This window comes from Suncus etruscus, chromosome 3, assembly GCF_024139225.1.
Source record: "Suncus etruscus isolate mSunEtr1 chromosome 3, mSunEtr1.pri.cur, whole genome shotgun sequence".
Classification (NCBI taxonomy): Eukaryota; Metazoa; Chordata; class Mammalia; order Eulipotyphla; family Soricidae; genus Suncus; species Suncus etruscus.
In genome coordinates, this window is record NC_064850.1 from 144,979,236 (window position 1) to 144,985,693 (window position 6,458).

Below are 6,458 nucleotides of genomic sequence, written 5' to 3' on the forward strand. Positions count from 1 at the left end.
CCACATTGTCTAGCCATTATCTGTTGATGTTTCATGGCACTAGACTCGCCACTAGTCAATGTGTTATAAAAGCAGGAATATGGCTCCCATTGTATGATGGGCATGAACTATTTCTTGAATGAAAGAAAAATATACCTCTGGGCCAGATAGTACAGTGATAGATCATTTGCCTTGAATAGAAGAATATTGTGACACATGAAAGAACATGATTTAACCTTACAGATTTTATACTAAGTGAAACAAACCTGACATAAAAAAGAAAAATAACTCAATAATGTTACTTTTATAAGACATAGAGCATAGTCAAATGTATAGAGAAAAAGAATAATGATGGTTTTAAGGGATAGGGAGCAGAGGCATGGCAAGTTTGTGTTTTAAAAAAAAGATACTTCAGGTTTGAAAGATGAAAAATTCTAGAGAGAAATGATGGTGATAGTTCCACAAAAGTTCAAATTCTTCCAGTGTAGTGTATACTTAAAAATGAATCAAGTAATAAACTTGATATAAAAGTATAAACTTTTATATTACATAGTTTTGCTACAATGAAAAAGAAATAGGAATATAGAAAATAAAAATAAAATAGGAAAATAAGTAAAGAAAAATACATTCTTATTCTGTCACTTTGCGACTAAGGTGATGTGTCCACACTGAGTGAGAAAATGCGTATTTTCTTAATGAAATTGTGCTACAAAAAAGCTTTCTGAAACTGGATGTCCAGAAATAGCTTCTTATTTTTTTTTGTTCTTTTTTTTTTAATTTATTTAAACACCTTAATTACATACATGATTGTGTTTGGGTTTCAGTCATGTAAAGAACACCACCCATCACCAGTGCAACATTCCCATCACCAATGTACCAAGTCTCCCTTCGCCCCACCCGACCCCCGCCTGTACTCTAGACAGGCTCTCCATTTTCCTCATACATTCTCATTATTAGGACAGTTCAAAATGTAGTTATTTCCCTAACTAAACTCATCACACTTTGTGGTGAGCTTCCTGAGGTGAGCTGGAACTTCCAGCTCTTTTCTCTTTTGTGTCTGAAAATTATTATTACAAGGGTGTCTTTCATAATTCTGTCATAAAAAATGTATGTTTTATCCCAAAAAAATTCTTATATCAGGAACTTTTTAAAACTTGCAAAGACAATTACTGGCTTTAAGGAAAATAACAAAACTCTCAATTTAAAAGTTCCAGTGGATTTTATTTTTGGTGTGCGTGGGGTGGGGAGCTACACTTGGGATTTCCTCCTGGTTCTGCAGTCAGAGATCATTCATTACAGTGCTCAGGGATGCTTAGGGGTGCTGGGGATTGAACTTGGGTCAACCACATGTAAGACAAGTGCCTTTCCTACTGAATTATCTCTTCAGCCCTGAGTCTCAATGGACTTTAAACTCACTTTTGAATGCAAAATGCATATGTACAACACCTTTTAGTTTAAAAAAGTCAATTGATTAATTTGAGGGGCTATTTAGCTATACTGCATAAATTTGAACAAAAGTTTTATATATTGTGTGAATAAAATTGAAAAAATAAGATTCATATTTTTTAAAAAAATAATTATTTGTTATTTCATAGACATTCTATTTATTTTTGTTAGAAATGTTTTCTATATTGATCTGTTGAAAACTAGTATCATGATTAGTATGCAACATGTGTATGTATGTATGTGTATATATATATATATATATATACCCTAGTTCTTCCTGTCCACTAAATGGGCTTAAAAGTAAAGACACTCTAATAGTACTGAACATATGTAGTGCCTAGATCTTGTTTTCTAAATAGTATTTTTCAATTAGAGGAATTAAGACTGCTAAAAGAAATGACTGAATCCAGCTCTGCAATGAGAAAAATAAAATATAAGCTCAGAGTATCTTGAGGTACCAGAAAGTAAAAAAATGGAACAAATAAGCAAACAAAAACTCTAAAGAAAACATACAGATGGCCAACAGGAACATTAGAAGATGTTATGATTACTTATTGTTAGGAAACTACAAACCCAAAAAGTAGTGAAATGTCACCTTATAAATGTAGGATGGTCTATTATTAAAAATATAAGAAATTATTCACCCAGTATCCATATGAAAAGGGGTTAATATCTAAGATATAAAAGGCACTGCAAGAGCTTAGCAAGAAAAAAAAATCTAACGCCCTCCAAAAAATGGGGAGAAGAAAAGAACAGACATTTCCTCAAAGAGAAAATACAGTTGGGAAAAAGGCACATGAAAAAGTGTTCCACATCAATAATCATCAGGGAGATGCAAATCAAAACAACTGTGAGATATCATCTCACACCACAGAGGCTGGCACACATCACAAAGAACAACAACTAGTGCTGGTGCTGATGAAGAGAGAAACGGTAACTCATTCGCTGCTGAGAGGAATATTGATTGATCTGACCTTTTTCGAAAACAACATGGATAATCCTCAAAAAACTAGAAGCTGAGCTTCCATATGATCTAGCAATCACTCTTAGAAATATACATGAGGACTTCTGGTCTCCCAGCTTCTTGAAGGATCTCTCCTTCCTGGGAGCCGGGAGTCTAGCAGGAGGAGGTTTGGCAGGCCCCTGACATGCCGGAGGCCTGCTTGGCCAGGCCTAGGGGGGGTGCGGGACTTGGGTAACCCCAGCACCCCTCTGCCGCCTTGCTCCGATCTCCAGGGCTTCCCCGGGCCACACCCCTGGGCAAGCCGGTGAGTTGGGTCCCTTGGTGGAGCTTGAAGGTACCCTAGGCCTTTCCCCACTATCCATGCGGCTCCTTAGGGAGGGTCTGGGTGGGGCTCTGAACTTCTGGTCTCCCAGCTTCTTGAAGGATCTCTCCTTCCTGGGAGCCGGGAGTCTAGCAGGAGGAGGTTTGGCAGGCCCCCGACATGCCGGAGGCCTGCTTGGCCAGGCCTAGGGGGGGTGCGGGACTTGGGTAACCCCAGCACCCCTCTGCCGCCTTGCTCCAGATCTCCAGGGCTTCCCCGGGCCACACCCCTGGGCAAGCCGGTGAGTTGGGTCCCTTGGTGGAGCTTGAAGGTACCCTAGGCCTTCCCCCACTATCCATGCGGCTCCTTTAGGGAGGGTCTGGGTGGGGCTCTGAACTTCTGGTCTCCCAGCTTCTTGAAGGATCTCTCCTTCCTGGGAGCCGGGAGTCTAGCAGGAGGAGATTTGGCCGGCACTGATAATCTCTGTCCAGTCTACATTTTCACAAGTAACATTAATAGTACTCTCACAAAAAACATTAATCGTACTCTCACAAGAAACATTAATAGTACTCTCACAAGAAACATTAATCGTACTCTCACGAGAAACATTAATAGTACTCTCACAAGAAACATTAATAGTACTCACTATCATTGAATTATGTTTTTATGTATGCAGAATGTCCATTTTGTACTCTGCCCTTTTGCATACCCCTTCATAAGTTCATATTTCTCTTTAACTTCTTTAACTCCTATCATTATTACTTACCCTTTCTAACTTAAGTACTGTTGAGTCCTAAGTCACAGACCAAAGTGGTGCCCTAGAGTTAACACCCACCCAACTATTTTAAAAGGCATAAAAAGGACACATATCTTTTCAACATTTTATGGGTGTTTTCTTTGATGGCTATAACTTTTGCTAAATACTTTCTTATACAGTGATGATCCCCCCCCCCATGTTTTTTATCTTCCCTTTGTGAACTGCTCAATATGGAATTTGGTGTGAAAGAATCCCTCAGTTTAATACTTATGTTTGAACCAAGTCATGGGTCTTGTTGGAAATGTTCTTATGCCCCCATATATCTGAAAGCACCACGTGGCTTTATATCTTGTTTGCGTAGGCACACTAACATGGGAAAATACTATACATACCAATAAGTTCTTATCTAATAGAAATGAGAACACACAAATCTTGTAGTGCAATGAGACCTTACACCCTGAACATTGACATAAAGACCTGGCACAGGCCTCAGAAGAATGGGCATTCTCCATTTACCCCTTGATCTACAGAAGACATTTACAAAACATCCAAGGTTGTATATAACATCACCCGGAGGCATTCCTGTACCAGGGACGACCCTACAGCTGCTCTGACATCGATCTACTCAAAAGAGACACCCCTTAACACTGAGAAGACAACAAGAACAATGACCTGCTTACTGGACAGGGCTTGCTGTATTGCCCCTTTATGGTGAGGTTTGTCTATAACATCACCTGGAAGCAATCCTCTACCACGGAAGACCCTACCACTGCTCAGACATCGTCCTGCTCAAAAGAGACTTCCCTTAACACTGAGAAGACTTTACAACAACAACCTGCTTACAGGACAGGGCTTCCTGCATTGCCCTTTCATGGTGAGGTGAAACGAGAAGGCACTCCACATCATGACTTCAATGTAGGACATGCAGATTCCAGAATCTTTAATACAGAAACATGAGACCAACAACAGAGACTGTGTGATAAGTGTGTTGGCGCTACGGACAATGTCTTGGAGTGAACGATAACTTTCCTGAGGCCTAGAGCTGGTCTTATGCCAGGAAACTTCAGGGGTAGGATCTCTTTGTATTTAGGCCAAGGTTATTCCTTTCCATGCCTCTCATATTTTGGTGGGCCTATGCAAACAACAATTGCCACTCTAACACCGTTTTTACTGTGCTCCTTTGACTCTAATCCTTAAAACGCACCCACTTAAAATTTGAGGTTAACTTAAGCTAATATGCATGTACATGGAAATGTAAAAAATACTATGCCTCTAACGTTTAAGGAGTTACGTAAGTTTGATGGCTTTAGATTGCCTTGTGTGCTGTTAAGAAATATTATAATGTGCTACAATCTGGGGACTTGAGGGACAAAGTAATTGCACATGGATTCTGTTTTATTTATCTTAGCTTTCTTTGGTGAAAGTTCAAAGTTAAGATATCAGCAAGGGGACTTCTTCTGATAATTATGTTATGGGTGATTGTCCTTCCACTGTAACTTTACCTTATCCTCTTTCTTTGCATCTTTTGTTCTCATAATTCAAAATAAAAAATTATATAAAAAATAAAAAAAAATAATAAAAAAAATTTAAAAAAAGAATGTTTAAATTAAAAAAAAAGAAATATACATGAGATCACTTCTCGGCCTTTTGGCTAAGATCACGTGTAGTATCTGTTCTTATCAGTTCAATATCTGATACGTCGTCTATCCGACGACAGTATATTAAATGGATTTTTGGCACTAGGAACTGGAATAGGAGCTTGCTCTGTCCATTCCACGCATCGACCTGGTATTGCAGTACCTCCAGGAATGGTGCACCAAAAAAAGAAAAAAAGAAAAAAGAAAAAAAAAGAAATATACATGAGGAGCCCAAAAACACCATGCAGAAGAGCTCTCTGCATTCCAATATTCATTGCAGCACTACTCACAATAGCAGAATCTGCAAACAACCCAAGTGCCCAAGAACAGCTGAGTGGCTAAAGAGTCCATGGTACATCTGCACAATGGAATACTACACAGCTATTAGGGGAAATGAAGACAACAGATTTGCTTCTACATGCATGAAGCTGGAGAGTATAGTGCTGAGTGAAATGAGTTAGAAGGAGATGAATAGGGGCCGGGTAGGTGGCGCTGGAGGTAAGGTGTCTGCCTTGCAAGCGCTAGCCAAGGAAGGACTGCGGTTCGATCCCCCGGCGTCCCATATGGTCCCTCCAAGCCAGGGGCGATTTCTGAGCACATAGCCAGGAGTAACCCCTGAGCGTCAAACGGGTGTGGCCCAAAAACCAAAAAAAAAAAAAAAAAAAAAAGAAGGAGATGAATAGACATAGGATGATCACACTCATTTGTAGAATATAAAAGAAAGATAGTATGATAATAATATCCAGAGACAATAGATATGAGGGCCAGGAGGATCTGTTAAAGTTAGGAAGCTTGCCTCAAATAGTGGGAGAGTACAGTTAGGGCAGAGAAGGGGTCACTATAACAATGATAGTTGTCAATTATCACTCTGGACAATAATTGGGTGCTGAGAGAAGATAAAGTGAATAGGCACGATACCCTTTCAGTAACAATAGTGCAGTATATAAAAGGGAAAATCAAAGAAGAGAGAAGAAAAATGTCTACCTCAAGCAGGCAGGGGTGGACAAGAGGGAAATGGGTCACTGGAGGTAGGAATCTGAAGAGTATTGTACATTGTGTGACTAAAACTCAATATAAACCATTTTTAATAAATAATATCTTGAAGCACCATGATTACAAACATGTTTGTAGTTGGGTTTCAGCCATAAAAGAACATCCCCCTTCATCAGTGCAACATTCCCAGCACCAGTGTCCCCAACACCTTCTTCCTCCACCCCCTGCTGGATTCAAGATAGGCATTCTACTTATTGTGCTCATTACCATTGTCATGATAGTTCTTAGTGTACTTAACTTCTCTAACTGCTCTCACCACTCTTTGTAGTAAGCTTCATATCATGGCCTGGTTCTTCCAGCCCTCATCTCTATTGTCTCTGG

At 39.6% G+C, this 6,458-nt stretch overlaps 1 non-coding gene across 1 annotated transcript; it reads left to right on the forward strand.

The window, feature by feature from the left end:
- Positions 1-5,078: 5,078 nt before the first annotated feature.
- Positions 5,079-5,269, forward strand: LOC126005390 (U2 spliceosomal RNA). Its single transcript, XR_007494498.1, has one exon. It is a non-coding gene; the product is annotated as a U2 spliceosomal RNA (small nuclear RNA).
- Positions 5,270-6,458: the final 1,189 nt, after the last annotated feature.